The sequence below is a fragment of the Melospiza georgiana genome, chromosome 21 (genome assembly GCF_028018845.1).
Source record: "Melospiza georgiana isolate bMelGeo1 chromosome 21, bMelGeo1.pri, whole genome shotgun sequence".
In the NCBI taxonomy this organism is placed as follows: Eukaryota; Metazoa; Chordata; class Aves; order Passeriformes; family Passerellidae; genus Melospiza; species Melospiza georgiana.
In genome coordinates this window covers 5376340-5400550 of record NC_080450.1, presented here as the reverse complement: position 1 = coordinate 5400550, position 24211 = coordinate 5376340, and positions in this window count along the sequence as shown.

Genomic DNA, 24211 nt, shown 5'->3' with positions numbered 1-24211 from the left:
TTTGTTACTGATTTCATAGTTCTATTCTTAGCTTAGCAGCTTCTGAAGTTTTCTCTCTATTCCTATTAGCATAGTCTTAATGTAGTATATATCATAAATTAATAAATCCAGCCTTCTGATCATGAAGCCAAGATTCTCGTCTATCTCTTCACCCCTGAGGAACCCTTGCAAAGCCACGTAACAGTGACCTCAGCAGCTCCTGCCGTGTCGCTGCAGTTTTATTAGTTACTGTTTTGTTTTTCTATGTGTAATCCTTTTGACATGCTCTCCTAGGAGTTATTTTTTACATTATGGCAGATGTAAGCTGCTTCAGGGTGGCTTTTTGTCTACATTTTTTAAAAAGCAATTGCACATGCAAACTTTAAAATAACTGCTTCATTTAGAGTGGGACAGTAGCTAACAATTTTAATTTATAAGCCTTACCGATTTCAATGCTGTTAATGAATTTTGGTAAAACATAACTGATTCCAGTTGTTTTACAGAGTAATTTGTATGCTCTAGTTAAGACAAGCAACTTTTGCAGAAAGAATCTGACCATAGAATGATTTATTTTACTTCACTCTGCTAAGCCATGAGGTGCAGTCCAGCAGCAGATGACAACTAGCTAGTGCTATCATTTATATGCACTTCATAGAAAGTTGCTTTTTAATTTGATTTTAATCAGAAGCAAAACAGAGCCTAGAAATAAACAGCTATTGGGAACATGAAGCAGTGAAGGTCCCGTCTCCAGCAACAGCTCCCAGAAGGATTCCTTTTGATCTCAGTCAGATCTAGGTTAAGGGTGTGGATGTGCTGTCAGAGTTCTTAGAAATCTTGTGATGCTCAAAATGCAAATCCTGCTGCCAGTCATTAATAAATAAATAAATTTATTTCCTCCTCAGGTAATATATGTGGTCTCCGTGCCCTGCCATGCAGGACTTGACCTGACATTTGATCTTTGAAGGAGAACCAAACTGCCCTGATTGCGAGTAGCACTTTGCTACAGGAGCTGGGAATTTCAGTATCTGTTACATTTCCATGCTGTTGATTCAATCTGTATAAATGAGCCTAGGAACTGACACTGGAGGAGCATGAAAAAGCACAAAGGCATTTCAGATACATCAAACAGCAAAGAGTTTTCAAACCTTGGCTCATGAGGGGTCCTTGTAGCTCTTGAGATTCAGCTTCTCTCTTCTCTCCACAAGTTACAGCAGAGCAGTTGCTGGAACGTGGTACTGCTGTTTGAAAAAGAAGGGAGAACATGGAAAAAAATATTTTACCTAATTTTGCCTGCAGGTATGGAGATAAAGGTAGATGTTAAAGCAGTTTAGTGCTCTAAGTGAAGTTTCAGGTGGAATAACGTTCTTCCCTCCTTTTAACAATGCAGACCCAAACACATCATTCTGTTTCATAAATGAGTTTAGCACGACACATAATCCAACCAAAAAACCACAACGCATCTATGATTTATTTAGCTGAGATCAAAGACATACAGCTGCAAAGAACCTAATGAAAATTTGATGATGCAGCAGGCAGGCTACATCTATTATTTAATTTGGAGGTTGTGATCTTACACAAAATTAGCTTCCAGATTTCTCTTGCACTCTTGGGCTGCAAATATACTTGTACTCTATCATTTTCATATGGAGTTGAATCACCAAGATTTCTCAGCTGATCCTTAGATGTCCCATGCTAAATTTGCTGTCAGGAAAGGATATAATAAATTCTGGCTTTGGATCAACCCAGATACATTTCTGACCTCCTGGTGCTGAACTTGGACAGTTCAGCTTGTTTTACTTAAAGGACCAAGACTGACATAATTTTAAAACATGATTGATTATTGAGGTGTGTCCAGGGTGGGCACAGACCCAGCTCTTTGCCTACTGAAAATACCAATAAAGAAGTAATCTCTAGAAAATGTTGAAAAAAATCTTTTAGATTTTTGAATTATTATAGGTCTTTATTTTATGAAACAAAACAACACATAAGTAGGTCTAATTAAAGTACTTTTGTTGTTTCTTGTTGAAAATAAGAGAAATCATGTCCTTTCGGTTACGTTGCTGATAGAAGGTCGGGCAAGCAATTACTAAAATAATTTCACTTGCTTTTTTTTGCAAATCAACCAGCTTATCATTGTGGCAGCAGACCTCTCATTAGGGGTAGAAATGAACCAAGACACAGACTCTCATTTAACAACATGAAAAGGGTCCCAGTTTATTCTTTACAGCTTCACCCTCCTGACTCTGGCTACAGCAAGCTCCTGCTGTTGGCTTCTCTGACAGGCTCACTGCTGGCTATTCCTGTGGAGCATGACTGCAGGTATTTCCTTGCTGCCTCTGCCTGCAGGCTTTTCCCTGGCCCGGCTGTGACTGCAGGCTCCAACAGCAGGCTCTAACTCCGTCAGGCCCAGCCTGACCTCACAGCAGATCTTTTGCAGCAGCAACTTCTCTACCTTGTCTCGTTCTTCTTTATATGTCCCTCTGGATCGTTCCTTCTTCCTCAGGGCTCCTCTACTTCCTCAAGGTCTTCTCCCTCTAGGTCCTCTTAAAGCACTCTCCAACCATCCGACCCACTCCTTTTATCACGCTTGTCTTTATTAGTTGCAGTTTTATTCGTCGAGGCTCTTCTTCTTTGGTAATTAGTACAGCTGTGACTTATCAGGGGTGAAGTCACTTGTAATCCCTTCTTCTACACCTTTATTAAAATGAGAGTGCTTCAGGTTGATGTTTTTGACTCGTATTTTACCTCAGTACAAGTTCTGGACATTGAACATGCTTTTGTCAATAGCTTTGACTTCCCCATGTAAATATAGTGCATAGAAGCAACATTTGGTTCTAGTTTTATAGTAGCAATCTCAGCCGATTCACCTAATTTGGGTGTGTGATGCTGAAGTTAAAGATGAGTGAGGTAAGTCCAAAAAGCCTGACTGAAGTTCAGGGAGCTCTGTGGGACTTTCCAACCTCCCATATCCTCACACTCCAAGTCAAGCATGTGCTAATTGTGTCCCCACTCCCTGTTTGCTGCCCACCTTCAAAATTATTACAGTTTTCATGTCAACAGTGCAACTCTGCGCCTTTCAGGGAGTGAGAATCTTGCCTGTCCTATTTCAGACTGAGGCTTTCCCTTCTTCTGCAGCCTGGAAAGTGATAGGATGACTGCAGAGAAAGGGGAGCAGGCTCAGCTTTGAGGAGGAGAATGAATGTAGGGTGAGAAATATTGGTTCCACTTTCCTTAATGCCTTTATTCTTTCGTCTGGAGAACTGGTGTAAAATACAAATTCACATCTCCAGAATCCACAGGGTTTACTTGAGATTTGGTGCTTTTGCTGAGTGCATCAAGGGAGCCTGGAGAAAATGTCTGTCCTTGGCTGTGTTCTGAGATACTCCTCTGTATATCTCATTTCTTTTATGCCCACTGAATATGTTGGCACTTCTCCTTTTTGAAATACCCAGGGGTCTAATTCTGGCTTTCTTCAACTGAATAAAACATCAAAATCAAACCCAGAAGCTAAGTGATAGATTTTTTTTCTTTTTTAATAAATAAGGTAGACAGAAAGCTCTTAAGGTTGTTATTTTTATTTCACTACTGAGAATTTACCTAGAATGTATCATGAACAAATTAAAAGATTAATTAATTGTATCACTAACAAAAAGTTTCAGATTTGAGATTCACCTGCTTTGAATTTGGATATTCTTGGAAGGTCATCAAATGTGTCAAACTACAGCAGAAGGCAGAAATACCCCTAGCATGGCACTATAAAAGCTCTGGCTTTGAGCAGAATTTTGCTAATTGGCAGATAGATTATTTCTAAGTGAGTCTACTGCTGTTGAAATATCATGCAAATTATCGAAATGAGAGATTTTAATAATGCAGAGTGGGCGTAAGATGATACATACCTTTGATTATTGCTCTGTCTGTTTGGGTTTTTTAATATAAACTTTAATCAAAGAAAAAAAAAAACAAATTTCAGTTAATGAAAGGAAGAAGAATGTGATCCAAATCTCTGGGGAGATATAGCAGTTAATCGGGTTCCAAGCACTGTAGCTCCACTCTCAGCAGTGTCCATTTTCTTTGCAGGATTACAGTTGTTTAGTTTCATTAGCCTAAATGCACAGGGTCAGCTTTTAAATTACACTGCATTATGCTGTTGCTCCCTTTTGCTCCGTCCCTTCCCTTCTTGCTGCATGGCCTCTCTCAAGGCAATGACCCTGCCTTGGCAGATGTCACTTGTTAGTGCCACCAGAGAGCTGCCACTGGAGCCACCAGTCCCCACTGGAGCCACCAGTCCCCCTCCCAATGATTCCTGCCTTCTTCCCGAGCCCCCAATGGGTCCCTGGGAACTCAGAGCTCTGCATCTGACTCTCAAAACAATGAACTGAAGCTCCTTTCTGCTTGCTAAAATCAGTGTTCACCAATAAACTGAGCCTTGCAAAAAAAAAACCCCAAAAAACCCAAAAAAACACCCCCCAAAATACACCAAAAAAACAGCAACAACAACCAAAAAAACCCCCCAAACCCTCGAAGGACTTCAGTTTGCAGCACTCACTGTGACTGCAGAAAAGAATTCAGCATCACAATAGGGTTTATTTTAAATTCCAGTTTAACAAAAAAAAAAATTATTATGGGTGGTGCTGGGATAAGTTTATATTCTAAGGGAAACATTTTCCATGTTGGGAAGGAGCGGAGTTGCCTTCTTGAGCAGGGCAAGCTGTTAGGTTGTATTTGCATAGGATGAATGCATTCATTTCTCAGTGACTGAAATTTCAGCTTGCAAATATTGGTGCTGTTTGTGTCTAGAAAAGCAAATGTTGATGAATTTAGTTTAAAATCAGAGTTGCTAAATGTAGGTGGAATTGGGTGACAAATACAAGTGCTTGTTATGGCTTCCTGCATAAAGAGATTTGCTAAAAGCATTGACTTTCCTTTTTTGAGACTCATTGATATTTGATTTTGATGAGTTCAGGTAGAAAAACACCAAGTACTCCTCCAGATTTTGATATGAGCTTCAAATCTGCTTCATTAGTTTGGTTTGAATTGTGAATGCGTCGTCCTGGTGGAAATAAGCTCCTTTTGCAGTGGAGAAATGAGCAATGGATGAGCTTGGCCATCACTTTTGTATGTCTGGATTAATAGCAAAACAGTGTGATATGATGCATACCAGATTTTTCTCTCAATTCTACCCTTAAATTTCCACATCCTTGAAAGAAGCAAGCATTCCAGGAATATAACTGAGAGTAAACACAGGCAGTGATGGGGAGAAGTTACAGAAGTGCTGTTGAAGTGCCAACCTCTAGAGACAACATTTAGTTTACCCTAAGTTTTAAAAATGTGTCAGCATTGTTTCTCTTTCAAAGAAACACTCAACGCTTCAGTGAACCTGACATCTCTTGGAGCTGACCCTATTAATTATTTTTTACTTACTGTGTGCTATACATCCACAGGGATTTGCAGAGAACCAAGTACACTATTGTCAAGGGCTTTTATTTCTTCTGTATATTTCCTGGTGTGTGTAGAGAGTACACAGGTAAGGCTAATAGCAGGTGCTGTGTGATGGATTTGGAGATAGAAATGTCTTGAGGGGAGAAAACAGGCAGAGCAGATTAGGGAAATGCACTGTAAAATTTTTTATCAGTACAGCTCAAAAATTCAGACATCTTATAGACCACTAGGCACAATACCTAATTTTCCTGCAGATATTAAAAGAGATGATTTCTAAGGACAGCTTCCAAGCCTGGAATACACTCTCCAACAGAGAAGGACCAAATTTTGATCTTGACCACACAAAAAAAAAAATCCATTTGAGTTCCTGCACTAAATGTGCAAGGGGTGCTCTTCATTAGCATGGCACCGCTGTGAGAGCAGCTTCCCTCCCCGTGCATTTGCTCTTTGAGCACCACTGACAGCTGAGAAGGTGGGGAAGGGAATGCCTTGGTAGGCTCGGGGTGAAGGGAGAGGTGTGAGCACTTGGTGCAAGTAATGGGTTGAGGGGAATCTAACACAGATGCTGAGGAATTTCATTCTTTTCCCAATTCTTCATTCACAGGAGAAAAAAAATGGGAGCTGTAGGAAGAAAGACAAGAGGAAGAAGGTAAAATAATAAAAATATGCCTTTGTGCAATGAAAAGTAATTTCCCTCTTTGCCCACACTTTCGCACAGGTTTTAAGTAAAGAATATATTGTTTCATGTAGCAAAAAGAAATATGAAAGGATGGAGAACAAAATGCGGGGGTATGTTGTTTGTGGTTCTTTCTTTGTTTGGGGATTTTTCTTTGTTTTGGTTTTGTTTGTTTGGAGGGTTGTTTTTCGTAGGAGTTTGGGGTTTTTGTTTGTTTGCATTTTTGGTTTTGGGGTTTTCTTAGGATAAATCCATAACTTTTTGATTTTATCAGAAATCCAGCTGAGCTCTGTGGCCCCATGATCGAGACAGCCGTACCCAGGATGGCTCTGATACTAAGGGATAACCAAATCCTGCCTGTGTGGGAAGATTTGGTATAGAAGGTGACAAAAAAGCTGTTGAAAATCAGACAAGAGTGATTTTCCTAATCATTAGAGTGGATTTCTCTTGCAAGGCTGAATTTAAAAGAGAGTAAGAGAACACCATTGCCCTGATTGATCAATATTTAGCACTGTAATATCTGCACTCTGCACTTTTTTTTTTTTTAATTCTTTTAATTCAATTGACAAGTCATGATACACCTGTGTGACTATTGTCAGTTGTCAGGAATGTGGGAGTATAAATAGGAGTGTCAGTATAAATGTGCTGGAACAGGACTGACTCCTATGGCAATATATTCTTGCAATACAGGCTGCAATTTGGCACTCTGCTGTCTGTGGTTAAACTCTAATAAGAGCTTACTATTGATTTCTGCAACTATGAAAGAAATTCTCCTCATGACTGCTGAATCCAGTGCCTTGAATGCAGGAGATGTAAAATATACCAGCAACAGACTTTTTTGAAAGGTAGAACAAGCCGCCTTCTTTTACTCTGTAGCAAATTTCCCACTTGAACTCAGCTAAATAGCACAAAACTAATAATCACCATAAAATAATACGATGGCTCAGTTTTTAAATTTCATTTATTTTTGCCTGCTTAATTTAATTTGCCTGCTATTATTATTTGGTAAGGAAAAGCAAACTGAGCCACAGGAAACAGCAGCACTATAGAGTTGGCCTAAAATCATCAGAGTCTAGATCAGTTCTTTCCTCACTGACAGGGTAATTTTTCTTACTGTCACCAGTTGCAAAAGAGTTTAATTTTATTGATTTTTCATTCATCCATTTATATTATTTGTACTCTCTAAGTGAATCTCCAGTGAGAGTTTACTTTTTACAAGAAAATACCACGTCACCAGTTTTCTCTGTGATGGATTTATTCCTCCTGATGCAGATAAAATGAACTCCACCCGCATGTTAAAAAATAATATGTGGATTTTTCTCAATAGTTTTTTTTTTCCACTAGCATATTGCTGTGCATGTTTTTGGTATTGGAATGTCACCAAGCCAGATAAAGTTTGATGGGAAATACACAAACACCACCCCCATCCTCTCCCAAAATCCAACCAGATGAACCCTCCTGAAGACAGGAAGGTGTAGATAAAAGTTGTTGGCTTTATATATGAAGTTGAAAGGACTGGGCTGACTGGTAAGTCCTGGTGCTGTGGGAACTGCTCATTTGCCTGAGCCTGAAGTTTCATCTATTTTCCCTTGTTTTCTGACAAAATGGAAGCAATTTGGGAGCCAATGTCAGTCCATTTGAGCAGCTTGTCCACAGCAGCTTTAGATAAGTTGAAGCAAAAAACGTGTTGGTAAATATGAGCTGGTCTTTCTTGGGAATTTTTAACTAAGTAGTTCATTCTTTATTTTGCATAAATAAAGCTAATAGAAGAACTTAATTATTGGAATTCTAGATTTCCATATAACCACTTCTAATAAGTTTTGGACGGACAGTGAGACAGCAGAACCCCCTGTTGGATCATCCTTCTATTTGAATCTTAACTCTAAGCTATAAATAATCTTGTTTCTAGAGGAAAAGGAAAATTCTTCAATATTTTATCTTAAAAAATGGGCTTAGAAACAACACTTTAATATAAAATATAAAAAATACCCAAACTTGCAGGAAATAGAAGAAGAGAATGCATTGGAAAGAAGTTTAGAAACATGTTGTCTGTGCCATTGTTGAGTAAATTCTCAGATTTCCTGTTGAATTCAGTAGACTTCAAACTACCCTGTAATTATATGCCAGTTTCATTACACTTTTAATCAAAAATCTATTTTAGGTTGCTTTTTTGAGGTATTTCCTGCTTTTTTTTGAATTGGGCAAACACATGAAAGATAAGCAGCTAGAACATCAAGAAAATATTTTAGTTCAGAACATCTTTAAAAAATGTTAAAAGCACTTAGATACTCAGAACTCATTTCTAGTTACCATTCCTCTTTTTCAGTCCTTATTGTCCCATAAAATTCCATGTTGTTGTTTTAAAGGGATTGAGGCATAAAATTGATTTCAAAAGTTTAGTGGAGATGGGGTTTTTTATTGTTGTTGTGTTTTGGAGTTTTTTAATTGTAAATTCTTAAAGTGAATCTCTTATACATGGTAATTTACCTGTCTCCATATTACAACCTGCAAACTTTGATCAAAATCCTTGACTCCCTTAATTTTGCTCTATTTTATTACCTCAGATAGCACCTGGTGCATCTTACAGCTCTATGGATTCCATTCTTGGTTTATGAAAACCAGCTGTGAGATGTGTCAGCTCAGACATGAGGACCACTGTCCTCACATACAAAACCACAGAAACCTGACAAATCCATCAGTGTATAAAGACATTTGGAGGAGAATCAGCACTAGGCAATACCTGAGCATGATTACAGCTTCCAGGGTTACCTGAGACTTAAAGGCGGCCTAAAAAGGCATTTTCATTACCCCAGAAAAGGAGAATAATTTCAATGAATATGTAAAATGCAAACACCATGACATCTGCAAGCAGGAGCTGTGCGAGTTTCTCAAATTAGTTTAGACTTCACATATTCCACCCCCACCTTCTGTTTAACAAATGTATGCATAGATGACAGAAAAAAAAATGAAGTCTACAGGAAAAAAAAAACCCAAACCATGGGAATGAACTAATTCTCCTGTCAGTCAAGTAGTTATAAAACAAGCGAAGCATACACTGAAGGTGAATGTTAATGACTAAGGAGGCAGACAGATGGTCCGACTTTTCTTTAGGTGGTTCATCATCCTTTATTATTCACAGAAAATTGTCTTCGATAAATGCATTCACTGTTGAAAAGATATTCAGGAAACATATGGGTCACCTTGTGATTATGGCCAAGCAGGGTACAGTTGATAGATTTCCGCCACTTTATGATTTTATTGCAAATACATGGTGGGGGTTTGATATTTTGTTGTGAGGGGTGTGTCTTCGTTTTGTTTTATCGGAGTTTATCACCATTAAACTCCATGTTTGTTTCCTGCACTTAAAAGCACAGTGTCATTCCCCAGGAGCCCTTATTTGTATTGAAGTCTAATGTTCCCTCCACAGTAATGACATTTCCTCACTAACATAATTACTGAGGGCTCCAGATCACTGCTGCTGCTGCAAGCATTGCTACCTTGGGGGAAATTCAGTGTTCTGGGTCCTTCAGGAACCCCCCAGGGGCTCAGCCAGCTCCAGACATGTTTTTGAGGAGGAGGAGGAGGAATTTTTTATTTTCTGTGTTGGCTAACAATTAGGAAAGCTTTATGCATAACTGACTGAAGGAAACTGAAAATTAGCTGGCTAGACACCAGCTGCTGATCCTGATACAGCCGAGGCTTTTCTTTGCTCTGCAGGCATGAATGTATTGGTGTCTCAAGAAGGGAAGGCAGCTTGTCCCATGGCATCTTTGCCTCCCAAGCCTCACCGTTGCTGAGTTCTAGCTGCAGGTTTGGACAGGCAGTCATTCTATTGCACCATTTTTTTAAATACAAATTTTGGGGTGCATAGGTTAACAGTGACCCACTTGGTCGAAGTTTCCCTCTCTGCAATCAGACACAAGGCCCCTCATTGCTGCAGTTGTATGGAAATCATACTTCCAGGAGTAAGTTTTGCATGTTTTGTGAGTTCCTAAATATAGGAGCAACAATTGCACAGGGGATTTGTATTTACCCAGGTGGAAACCAAGTCAGCTTTTTAACAAGCTCCTCTCACCACATCCTCTGACTACTGCCCACTTGATTTGGAAAAAAGCCTTCACTCTATTAACCTCAATTTTGCAGTGTTGCAATTCAATATGCCCTCAGCAGTTGTGTGCTATTTACCCAAAATATTAAAATATTGCTGCTGCATAGTGTGTAGCTTGTATTAGACTTCCCATTAAGGTGTAATATTAAATCAGGCAGCTGTACTTTGAATTCGTCTCTCAACTCACCTGCTCAATCCACCAGTGTCTCCTGGGTAAGGAGACAGCATTTCAGAGGAGTTGAACTCCAGCAAGGTGGACAGGGAGATAGTTCTGGCCAATGTAATTATGCAAATGGGAATTCAGTTTCTCAGGACTATATTGCCAGTATTACTTCAAAGACTCGCACAGAATTCTCGCCTGTCATCTTTTTTTTTTATGGGTTCTTTTTCTTTGTTGCACAAGTGAAAATGAAATATTTAAATACATTGTGAAAATTTGGGGAAAATGAATGAGCCCAGATCCATTTGCAAATGCTGCCTGTTCCAGCTGGAGACTCCTTAGCCAGAAGTAAGGAGACAGAAATTTTATTCTTTTTCCCTTCCTGTCTTGCAACAATGCTTTTGCAGAAAATTTCTGTGGAATTCAAATGAAAACAGCATTATGTGTATTTTAAATAACATCAAATAATTTAATAGAATGTCTAGGTGGTACCTTTCTAATATGTATTTTTAAAAAACTATCGTAAAAGGAAATTTTCTCATAAAACCTTTCGCTTGGAAAAATTATTTTTTAGCACTTTAAAGGATTTTATGTAAACCTGTGAGGGTAACACAGCTCAAATATTTTACAACTTTCAAAAGTTTCTTTTGTGAAATTAGCTGGGAAATTGAAGAACAGCACTTTGCACTCTCCATGGAAACTTGGAGATTGTATCCTAATGCATGTAAAATTCAAGGCACATGAATGATTCTCTTTCTATATGAAAATAAGTCTAATTGAGGACATCATCCCATTGCAGTCTGTTTACTGTAATGAAATTAAATAGAGATGTTTAGACTTTTAAATTATTTAATTTTATTTTTTACAGCTCATATTGACATTGATTCTTTCCTTTTCCCATCTTTTCAGCCAACTGGACTTTTTCTTGGGTTCACTAGGAGGAGACTTGACAGCAGCACTTGAGTACAGGAATATTTGATATATTGGTGCTGAAGGTACTTCCCTACCCACTGTCTCTTTCTGTGCGTTAGTATTAGAGAGATGCCCAAATGTCTGCTCAAAGTGGACTTATCTCTGGGACCAGTTTATGATTTTTAACCTTTTATTTAATTAGTGCATAATTTCCAGTTGAAAGTGAATTCTTTGAAGTAATTTCCAATATCTCATGGAAGTGGATGCATTTATAACTTTGGATCTCATTCCCAAGAAGTGATGGCGACTATAATTGTGAGTGCAGGTCAGAGTTTATAACACTTCCCAATAGTTTTATGTTTTAAAAAGCCATAAAGCAGCTTCACATTTCCATTTTTATTGTATGAACAAATCTTTCTACAGTGTAGGACAGCTTTTGGTGATCAGCCTGTCTCATGATCTCAGCCAAGAAGTGGACTTCTGAACATTTTTAAAAGGCAGAACCACAATGTTAGGGCAAAAGCAGTGGTTTGCTGTCATGAAGAATAATGGAATTGTCCTGCCATTGAGACTGAGCTGACTGGAGCCTTTCTCTTGTGTTCTGCTTTCATAACCTATTTTTGACTAATATAGCTCTGCACTGAAGTCAACCATTGGTAGTAAAATTAATCTTCTTTACTTTTAATGACGTAAAAATAAATTATTTTTTAAAAGTGCTTAAGCTCCCTCTTTAGTCAAACAAGAATTATTCACACCTCCAAAGCATGAATAATCTCACCGAGAAAAACACCTATGCCAGTGCTCTCCATTAATTCCATAGAGAAACTAGATGAATAATGGGAACTAGGATGCTCCAGTTAGGTGAAGGGAATCACTCCTAAATGAACAGATCTCTGCTTTGGATAATGCTACAGATAAGCTACTAAAGATTAATACCCTGTCGCTACTCTACAAACATTGCACTCAGCCAGCCCATCTTCACCTTGATACATTGGCATTTTATTGTGGTTTGGAACCAAATAAGACGAAGAAATGTGATGCAAGTTTCTGGCCTGAGGTATTTTAAAATAATAGAGTGAGTAAGAAAGAAGTTATTTAACATAAAGATGAGATTAGTGAATAAGCCATTGGCTTCTGGGTCCTTTTTTCCTCCCTGCCATGAGGTGCCTTTTTATTCCTGCTCTTCTTTTGCTTCTTTTGTCTACAAAGCATGAGATTTTCAGCACAGTGAATCATCTGGAGTACTTAGGCTCTTCTGGGCTTTTAATCAATCATCCCATTTTTATTTATTAGTCCAGGTTCCATTGATACTGCATAGCATAAGGCCTTCCCCAATGAGCTTGTAATAAAACCAGGAGGAACAGTAGATAATCAGTCCTTGTTTGAGAGGTAGTCACTGCATCCAGGAATTGCACTAAAAAAGTAATTATAGCCCAAACTGTGAAATTCTCAAAGGCTTTTGTGAACACGCTATTCTGGATGCACATTTCAATTTACAAGGTTCATTTGAATCAGTGGCTGAAAGAACAATGCGTAACATGGGTGACAGACAACCAATATTTCAGATTTACGCATTCAGTTAATTCTTTAAAATCACTGTTCAGTGACACCATCCCTTTCTTCGTTGTCTAATTCATTGGTATCATATTTTTGATTGAAAGACAGTTTGACACTCTTGCTTTTGCCCTGCATGGGATTCTCTTTCTGTCTCATCCTCCCTGTTTCAATTTCACACCAATATACAGTGCAAAACTGAGTGAGAAAAGCACGAAACTCAAGCCTCATGAATACATGACTGGAAGTGCTTTCAGTGTTGGAGATCCAGTAACTGATGGCAGAAGCTTTGCTGGTGGGCTGCCCTGTAGCACTGAGAACACAGCCTTTGCCATATACATTGTACAGAAAAAAAATCCCTGCATTGCCTGGAAATGCATCCTCTCAACCACTATTTGGTTATTGGTATGTTCAAACAAGATTTAGAAGCCAAAACCTGCCTACCATTTAAAGTAAACTGCATGTACCACTTAAAGTAAACAACATTAAATAGCATTGCTGCCAGCCTTTAAATTGGCAAACATCCCTAGCCAGCGCTTGTTAAATATCATTAAAAAATTATGGTCAATGGGAAGCCTGCACATTAATACTTTATGATAGCACCTAGGAGTGCCAGACTTCAATCTCAATGCAATTTACCCAGCAGTCTAAGCACAGAGAAATACCTGTCTGGAAGGGCTTACAGACTGCAGGGAAGGCAAAAACCAGACAGGGAGCAGGGGGAGATCCAAAAAATAACATCAGTCAGCAGAGCGAGTGATCACCTGGGCACAATGATTTTCTGACCTCTGGGTTTAGTGGCTTTAAGACTCAAGCTGGGAAATTTTGCTTGATTTGTTGCTAACCTGCCACATTTTAGAGGTGGACGTGCTCCAATTTGAGCTGCCCAGTGGGATGCCCCCCAGAACTCACCCCTTGCATGGAGGCTCTCAATGAGCCCAAAGGAGTGGTTAAGGAGATGGATGGAGAATGGGAATGAGAGCAGGGACTACCAGGAGCCTAATAGGCAGCAGGGATTAGGGAAGATTCCAGGAGGCTGAGAAAGGAGCTGCTGCTGGTTATAAATTTTGGCAAACCAATCTCCCAATGGAAAGAATCATCACGCAGTAAATGTTGGACTATTTAAAGGCGTTTTTTTGTTTTTTTTTTTTTTTTTGCTTTTAAAGTGTTTTTTTCAGTACTACCTCAAGTACCATTCAATTGCATTTGCAATGTCCACCTTAAACCCCATTAAAGACAAGAACATGGAGTCCAAGATCAAGCAGTACCTGCAGTCCTGCCCTGTGGCTGTTTCAGGGATGGGCTGCACACATGAGAAAATAATCCACCTTCCAACAGCTGCCTACTGTAACAAGTATCCCACAGCACTAGGAGTTGAATTTCAGTAGTAATTACTACAAAGAATTTAATACTTGAGCTTACATTTTGCACTATGCCGAGACTTTCATGTCTTTTTTTTCCCCTCATCAATGCATCATTAGATTAATATTGAGTATTAATATTGATGAAAGGCTCGGGACTCATTTCAGTCATGCCCTACTGGTGATGCATGTGATGAATACTGTAAATACCGCAAGAAGGCAATTTATCTTTAATGGGATATTTCAGAGGGCATTGACTGAGCAAAATCACTTTTAAACCAAAGACAGACCAGCTTGGGAGGAATGGAAATAGCAAGAGGGGGACAGCAACATTATAACAGCTTAAATTGGGTGGGGGTCTTTTTCTGTGATAGTGCCAGGGACTAGCATTGAAATTGGTGTTCTTGTGACAGTTATTGAAAAGGGCACAGATCGAGAGATTGTCCCCAATCTTACAAATTCAAATAACAAAACAGACCAAGGGCCAGAGACAATGTATCATAGAGGGGACAAACTGTAATGCAGACAGATTTAATTACTTGCCCTTTACTGTCTGGAAAAAAAATGGAGCATTTCCACTGCAAATTGCAACCAGGTGCTGGGAACCTTGGCTCTCTGAGCTGTAAAACATCCAAACCACATCCACAAGCACTTCTAAGACAGAAGGAAAGCTCAACACGAGTGTGATGATTCAGAATTTATTTTAAGAGAAATGGTAAAAGATATATTAATTATACTATTACATATAAATATTGTGAACCAGTGGACTACGAGACAATTACTTTTCATGCTTTAAACATTTCCTGGTAATTTTTACACACATTTCAGCAGCATCCATTGGCCTCAAGCATCATCAGGGCACACTCAATACAGGCACAGCACAGTAATTAATGGGTCCCTGCTCTGAAGACTCTATAGAGAAGATATAACATGTCCTAGTTGGAAGGAGGAGAAAAAGCAGAAGTTGGTGAAGAACCACATGGTTGAAGTACAGCGGAGAAATATTAGAGCAGAAATGGTTTTCTTCATGTGTATTAGGCTCTTTGGTATAACGTGATTCTGCTGCATGTCTGGATGGCTTTAAAAATATGTGTATAATTAATAAAATTATTTATTATACTTCTGAGCTAAATTATAAATGTTAACATGTGAAAACTGAATCAGCAAATGTTTACATACATGTCATGGTAGTATTAAATAATACAGGCAGGTAATTTACACTTATATTGATAAAACATAATTATGAATCAATTTTTGTATCATAAATCCAGCCATAGTCATATAATCATTAAAGATTCCCATGTTTATTTTAAAATAAAGAAGAAGGAAATATTATGGAAAGATTTTCAATGGCCAAGAAAAATACAAGAGTATATTGTGGAGTTTTTCAAGTGTACAATTCTATTGATTTAATCAACCTTTAGAAAAAGAACCCTAAGAGCAATGATATACCAGCCCAAGTAGCAATTGTATATTTACTCTGAATTACTCATGCTTCCTTCTGAAAATTCATAACCCGAGGTAGAATTGAACAATGAAAGCGAAAAACGAAGCATGTAAAATCAATTGATGTTCTGGCTAGCTCCCAGAACATCTTTATTTTCTACAGCCACATTCAACCACGTTGTGTATCTATTTATCACAGAACTCATTGGGCAGAAAAATGAGACCAATGTTAATGGCTCATGAATATGCACATAAAGTGTTCTTTTTTGCTTAAATATCAACATTTAGACTAATCGTTTTGTTCTTCTGTGTTCAATAGGAGTGGCAGTAGGTGCTGTGGGCTAAGACTCTTCATTAACATTGTTTTCTTGGTTATTCTTGACATTTAATTTCAATACACTCATTGTGGTAGATTGTTTTTCTGTTGAAATCTTAAGGTGCTTCTCATTGTGAGTTTACAGTGGTTTCTTCCATGTACCCCGTTTGGTTTCCTCAATGGTTTTTGTGAAAACGCCAATCACTTGTTTTTAAAATTTTTAAAAGCTTAATAGTAATAAAATAGTTAAAAAGAATAGTAACAAAATTAGGGTAATAACAATTTGGACAAATTGAATTAGGACAATATGAGACAATAGAAACAAAGAGTTACGGATGTCCGGGTACCTTTTTCTGCGCATCACGAGCCCAGAAAAGGGACACCCATTAACAGAGGATTAACCCTTAAAAACAACAGCCTGTTGCATATTCATACACTTCATACATGATGCATAAATTTCATTCAAACACAGGATTCTGTCTGGTCAGCGTCAACTTCTTCCCTCTAATCCTAATAGCACCTTCGAGGAGGGAAGAAGTTTTTTCTTTTGATAAGAAGGCAATAAATTCTTTTTCTCTGAAAGATTTAGGTGTCCTGTGGCTGCTATCTTGCTGCAAGTCCTTTCTTTTAAACAAAGCATCTTACATAGCATAGTTTCTATTTTAACAATTTTTATAACCTAAAACTATATTCAACACAGTACTTAAGAAAATTAATACAGCATTGCTTTCTAACACAACACATATAATATTCATTTTAATATTTGTGAAAAGCCAATCATAAAATACATGCATTTTTCACAAGGGCTAGCCCGAGGATCACCAAGCGTCTGCCCGTGTCAGCCCATGCGATTAATATAGATCCTGTATTCAGTTTTTACACATTAAAACACTTTGGAAACTGGGCATGTCCTCAGAAACACCACATGCTTTTTGAAAGTAGACCTTCATTTCTGGGGAGAAACATTATCTGATGACAAAAATTAATCCTCAAGAAACCTGGCTGACATTCAGAGGATGAGATGGGAGCTCCAGGTGAATGTTCCCACCAAACTGAGGTACCTGCTTGGGCCAACACAGCCCATCACCATCAAACCAACCGAGCACACACCCGTGTCCCATGCCATCAGAAAAATTTGCAGTTTGGTGGGAGCAGTCACGTGAACCTATGGAAAAGTTGTGGATTGTCTTTTGGAGTAAAAGACAAAGGAGCAGATAGACAACATCAAATGATGACACAAGTTGTAAATACTCCATTGCCTCAGTTCTGTGTTTGTTGATTATTACTGAGTTTGCCATCATCTCATACAATCACACGTTGGTGGCTGTACCTGTAAATATTTTATGGCGCATCTGGGATTTGGGGTTTTTTTTGTCCTGAGTATTTTGGTCCATTCCAGTACATCTGCAAAGTTTGTTGCTGTCCCCTCCATGTAAGGACAACTTGTAGGAATTCTGTGGAATCTGACAGGTGTTAGAGAAATGTGCATTCCATCAGTGGAAAAGTGTCATGCTTTGATAAAAGGCATTTGCAAAAACACTTCTGCAGTGAGGAAACTGTCAGAGGGGACAAGTGGCCTTGCAAAGTCCAGTTCTGGATGTGATGTTATACAGAAAGCAACTCATTCTTACCTGAACTTTTTCTTAAGCTATTCAACCTGCTTTATGCAGATGTCTTTAGTGTGGTTAGGTGTGAAATACCCATTAATCTGCTTTATCTGTGTTTCACTTGATTCCTGGAGCAGTTCTTGGAGGAATAATGAACGACGATAATTGATTGCAAAAATTTATGTGTATCCCAAGGTCCTAAATTACTTGGTTTGTCCCACAAACTCCAGTAGAATTTTTAGTGACCACATTTTAATGTTTCACAGCCATTGTGGACTCCAACCATGTCTTCAATACCAGACTGAGCATTTAGAATGAGCACTGGCTTGCTGTGTATCTGGTAGCTGTCTCCTAACAAGTGTTGACAAAAAAGTGTTCTCCTGAAAGAGAAGATAACTAGCATTAGAAAGTTGTCCTTATGCAGCAAGCCTTGTTTTTATGAGTTCAGAACTAAATTTAGCAGATGGCCCTGTGATGTAATTACTGCTATTTTCAACAGACTTTTTATTTTCCAAAATTACAAAATTTCAACATTTCAATTATTTTAATGAAAAAGATTGGGAAGACTTTATGATTTTTCTACTTAAAACTCACACATAGTTTGCAGGAATTATTGCTCTCCTATTTCTTAATCTTTTTAATGGAAAGAAAATACATGATTCTGACAATGTCTTGTGCTTGAGCTTGTTTTAGGTGAATCCTCTTGTGTTCTTGCATCTGTTGTACAGTCTGCTAGCTCATATGAAATGAACATACGTACAAATGGCATTGTGTTTCTAACTTTTTTTGAATAATCTAGATCTTGCTTGGTAGCAACAGTATTTATTCCCGATATATTTGATAAAAACAAGTCAAAACAACAAAAAAATAAAACCCTTGGAAAAGTATATAAAGCACTTAGAGGAAGGTTAATCAAAATTTTCTCAAGGTGATACAATGTGTTGCCTAATTTTAACACACAGCCATATGTCAGGATATATTCAGATATCAGCTTTCAGCAATGCTTTTATTTCCAGGCTTCTGTGTTTGCTTGCTTTTGCAAGGATCATCACATTCTCCAGAGGATTAACTATTACTGTGCTCATCCTCTTCCTGGGAAATCCAGGCATTAGTATTCCACAGTCTAGCATCAAACTCCACCCTGGAAAAAGAGAAGGAGTATTAATTAGATGGTAGGCCAGATGCCTGTGGTTTGCCAGCAGATTCTGAGGCTCATATTTGAATGAAACCACCAACACTAGGTGCTGAAATAATTTTTCCTGGAAAATGAAGCCAAAGGGATAGAGTTGTATGGGATAGAAGGAAGAGCATTTGCTCCTGGAGCTCCCCCAGATGGTGTCTGTTTGGACCACAGGCTGCTGGAGGAGTTTTTAACATTTTCAAGGTTCAGTTTGAGGCTAACATGAGTTTGGAAGCTAGTGATGGAGAAGGGATGAGGGGATTATTTTCTCAGAGAGAATTCAAATATTTTACCTCCATATTCTCTCTTTACTCCCTGTTCCACCTTCTTCAACTTGCTTCGAGTTGATAAATAAACCTTTGTCATGGAAACACATGGGGAAAGGATCAGTAGGGAAGCTTTTAAATTTATGGTAGAAGGCTGTGTGAAAGATGAAAAAGTACCAGCACAGGGAGGAAGGTACCATGACAACAACATCCTGCAATAACCAGGTCTTGGCCTGCCTGAGGATGCAGTGCTAAATGGATTTTCATCTAATGTGCAATCGGAACACCTTGTGTGAAAAGTTGTCACTGATGATCCAGAGATGGAGGAACCAGTGAGGTCAGCAGGTTTTAAAGGAAATAAGGGGAAATGGTCCTGCAGATGCTACTGCTTCTTTATGTGGCCCATTGTGCTGATAAGATACAATGATGAACCATGTCGGTGTGTGACACAATATATTTGTGATGAGAAATGTCCTGAACAGAAACTTCATTGCACCCCAGCAGAATTTATTCATCTTGTCCTTAACCTCTATGTAACCAGATCCATCAGGGGTGATTGTGCCCAGAGGGTCAGTGCTCTGTGGCCTCTGAGCCACCTTTACCATGGAGCAGGGTAGAGGCTCAAGAGGCAGGTGACAGTTCCTCACAAAATGGAGATCAGTCTGTGATGGGGTGGGAAATCTGACCAGAGGCAGGGGACCTTGAAACAAAAGTGCTGCCAGTCAAAGCCCTGATTACAGAGGGAACAATTGCTGGGGCTGCTGGAGGGCAGCAGAGCAGGAGCTCTGAGTGGTGACAGGGCCTAAAAGGGGACAAGATGTTGGTGGGAGGCCAAGGGGAGCCTGGGATTTGCACCATAATCCCAGAAAAACGTGGGTGAAGCACTTCCAGAAGCTTATGGTTATGGACGGTAGGGTTTTGCAAATTCCTTCTAAGGAATTTCAAAGGCAGCAATATCTGTTGGTTTTGTCAATGGCTGATCCGAATGAGTCTTGCTATTCCAACCAAAATTTTGGGCTTTGTTTTGTTACATAATGTGCAAAACACAGTTTGGGAAAGGCAGAGCCCATAACATTGTATATGGCTGTGTTCTGGGTGAGGAAAATATTTGCAATCCCTTAGGTTTAAACAGGTAACAAACAAGTGAACTAGAGAGTGTCTTGTGGGGGGAAGCAGAGATGGATGTTTTATAGTATTTTTCTTAAGTGGTTTCCTAGAGCTGCTTGGAGGCCTTAACAACATTCCTTAACAACAGCATTATTCCTTAACAACAACAGATGTTATGGCCCTGGGTCCCCTGCCTGTTCCTAGCAGCCATGGGAGATTGGTGCCTTACGTGAGACTGGGCTGGAGCGGAATAACAACACCCAGGCAAGGGGGGCTCCTCTCTGTGCGCCACAAAAACCTTGTGAGAAGATTGTGAGAGGAAACAGGGCCCCTACAGTTTTCCTCTTCCAATTCTTTCAGCTGCTCACTAGCAGAGGATTCGCGAAACACAAGATAGGGGCAGATAAAATTTCTGGGAGAAAAAAGGGAATTAAAGTAAAACTAGGAACTGGGGGACTGATGAGTTTCAGAGGGCTCTCTGCACACGTTAACCCTTGTGCCAGGGGCTGCTCACAAGGCAAGGTGTTTTTATTTCAATAGCTTAAGGCTATGCCTGAAGACACCTTCTAGAGTTGTCCATTTATTCTAAGGCTGCACACCTGAGATGACCCACCACAGTTGAAAAGATTTCAGAGAGGAAAATAACAGTCTGCATGTGGATCTCCAATAACAAAAAATAAAATAGAGCTGGCTTTGTCTATGTAGGGTATATATATATACATATATATATATATATAGGATATATATATATACATAGGATATATATATATATATATATATATACACATAGGATATATATATATATATATATATATATATATATATATATATATATATATATATATATATATATATATATATATATATCTGCCACTTTCAGGAAGGTATTAGTTGGCGCTTTCTGCTTGTGCTGTACTTAGGTGATTTGGAGAAGAGGCTCTTGTGTGATAGTGCTAATTTCTCTTTATGAAGCAACAGGAGATAGGTCTGATCTACTCAGTGAGAAACTCTGTCTTAGTACAGCAATTTACAGCTGAGCCATATTACAGAATTGTCTGACTTATGTGAGAGGCCAAGGTGCATCAACCTTCAGCTGCCACAAATCCGTTGTTGAGATGATGGGAAGCAGCAGATCAGCTACACACTCCAAGCTGAAATTTGAAGGCAATTCTTGTTTCAATTTCACCAAGGTTCCTTGGAAACTAGATTGCTGGTTAATATCACATGTTTGTCCCAAAAATAAACAGTGCTGAAAAATTAGCGAATGTTGGCTGATAGAATTGAAAAGATGATGGGCACGCAACAAAATGGTTTCCCAGACTACAAGTTGGGAGTTGTTGTTCAGAATAAAATAACTTGGTATTGATTCCTCCCCAGCTGTGGTAGCTCTGTACTTTATTAGTATTTCACATGTGCTGCGATGAGGCTTAGCCAGGGCTTTGTGCTCCTCCACATCCAGAGGGTTTAAGGTAGGACAAGATGATAGCGAGAGAGAAGCTCCTCTTGTGAGGAGCACAGCTGGATTTTGACCACCCGAAATATACCAGAGGCAAATTTTACTCAAAAAGCCGTCATGAATGTGAGAATCTTCACAGTTTGATTCCTCAAGCGTGTGTGTTTTTCAATCCTGCATGTTGCTGTTGCTGAACTGACTCTTTTTCTACACTGTTAACTTTTCCATGTGTGCCTCTCCGGTGATGTGAATGTCCCAGCTCTGATGTGGCACCTTTTCCCTCCCTGAAGTTCAGGTGCTGCTTTACCCTTTGGATGGCAAGAGCAAAACAACAGAAAAAAAAATCCCTTTGTGCCCTGTAAATATCTTTGTGCAAAGTGGTAACAGGGATGTTTGATAGGAGGGAGTGGGTGGTAAGAAAATAACATCCTTCAACCTAAAGTTTCATATCATTGTTACTACTAGAGAACTGTGGTTCCTTTTGTTTAGGGGTGCCTGAAGCATTTCTCAGCTTTACTGCAGTTTTCATGGGGATTTTGCTACTAGTGTCCCTGAAAACAAGGTGAATATGTGAAAACAAATGGATATAACCAAATTAAAAAAGCTCAACCAAAACAAATGCATGAGGAAAAGAGATTCTCTTAAGTCAATATATGGACTTCAAAGGACTTTAGCACTTCTCTGAAATGGTGCTAGCAGAAATTAAAGAAAACAAATGGAAATAATATGGTCTCTGTGCAGCCCTCTTTGCATAATAGTGCAGACACACTGATTTTCATTATTCTCACAAGAGCAGAAGACTTCAGGTTGTCATAACAGGATTACCTCATTTCACAGCTGAACTAGAATTCCTTCTTTGGCTGCTCTGCATCCTGCCAGGACAGGGCAGCACAATTCCCATTTAGCAGAATAAAAGTTCTCTGTCCAGTCTCATCATCGTACTTCAGGATCAAAACAATATTATTGCCTTTTCCTGGTAGCCCCTTCAGCCCAGCTGGGTTTGTCCCCTGGACTGTGAGAATTGCACTCAATCTGAAGTGACTTCCCTGAATTCTGATGTCTTTTAAGGTGTAGTAAGAGATTAGAAATAGACCTTGTGGAGTTAAGTGTCAAAAGGGAAAGCTAATAAAAAGAAATGGATTCCGAGGAAGAGTATGAACATGCTGGATGCTCTCTGAGAAATGCTGATGGAGAGGAGAGGGAAAATGAGCAGAAAACAGAGAGTTGGCTGCTGCTGAATGCAATATTGGTGATGCAGAACTGTGCAGGGGATTAGTGGCAAGAACAGGGTAAAACTTGGCATGGAGAGAAATAACACAGTAGTAAAGGCTTGGAGGGGTTGTATGCTGGCAAGGAGAGAAAAGGTCCTTCAGTTTCTCAGCAATGCTGGTCCTCGGGGTAACAGAGCAGCCAAAGGAGAGGGAGTGGAGGGGAAACCAGGATCCCACTGAAACTGCAGGGCATGGATGCCCCTTAAGGTGAATTTCACCATAGAAGCTAGAGATTATCCAGGGTAATAAAATAAATGAAAGGACGATGGCATTTGCTGTTCGCTTCAAAATTACTAAATTCCTGCCAACCTTGTACAAGTCAGATCACAGAGCTCTCACAGCCCTTGAGGCAAGGGGCTTCTCAAGGCCAGCATGTTGGGATGACTGTCACATTTCTAAAACATTTAAATGGTGTGCAAGAGCATTTATTGAGAGCAACTCTGCTAAATCACTACACTGGAGACTTGTGTTGGGAAGCTGAGCTTAAAACATGGAGAAAAAGAACAGAATGCTGACTGGACTGTGCTCTTTCCCCAGAGAATATCGCATTTTAGACTTGAATGAGTATTCTACTCCCCACATTAAAGCCACAAAAATTTTTGAGTTCTTCTTTGAGCATTGAGAGTGTTTTGCACCATGGTAGATGAAATGAAATAGATTATTTTTGTTGGTTTTTAAGAAGAAGCTGCCTCGAGTAGAAAGAAGACAATAAAAAAAAACCAATAAAAGAAACCACGTAAAAGAAAACAAGCAATTTTGATTACATTTTACACCCCTAAACAGTATTTCACAGAAAGATAACTTTACAAAACACAGTATTTCTCCTATATCTGACAGAATGATTTAGGGAATGCCATATGGTATATGTGTGGTGGCTCACAAGCCACATTCTTCCTGGGTAATTTTGAGGATGCCACACACCAAACAGGTGGCCTCTTGAGCTCAGCATGTGACAAATATAGATGTGTGTAAAATGTTCTGCTCCAGAGAACTCAAAAGATAAAATGCTGGATTGGAAAGAGGAACTCAAGAACAGGCAGAATGAATGACATCATTTCAGATTGTTGAGTGCGAAGAATGTTTTGGGTGGATGAATATTCAACCCAAAACAAGTTGTATTTTACATTTCCGGTGGTGTTAAGTGGTGTTAGAAAATCCCAATTCTTTACAGAGTATTTTCTTGCAAGTCTCTGTTCTAGATGTGAAGCAGCCCAACCTGATGGCTTTGTGCTAAAGATTCTTATTGAACCAGGTCTTCCTTTTATTTATTCTCCTTGTATATGCAGTGTGTTTTCTGTACACAAGTTTTGTTTATTTTACTGAGTGAAGTAACTGCAGTGTCACATTAAATCCCACTTGAAATTGCTTATCTGATT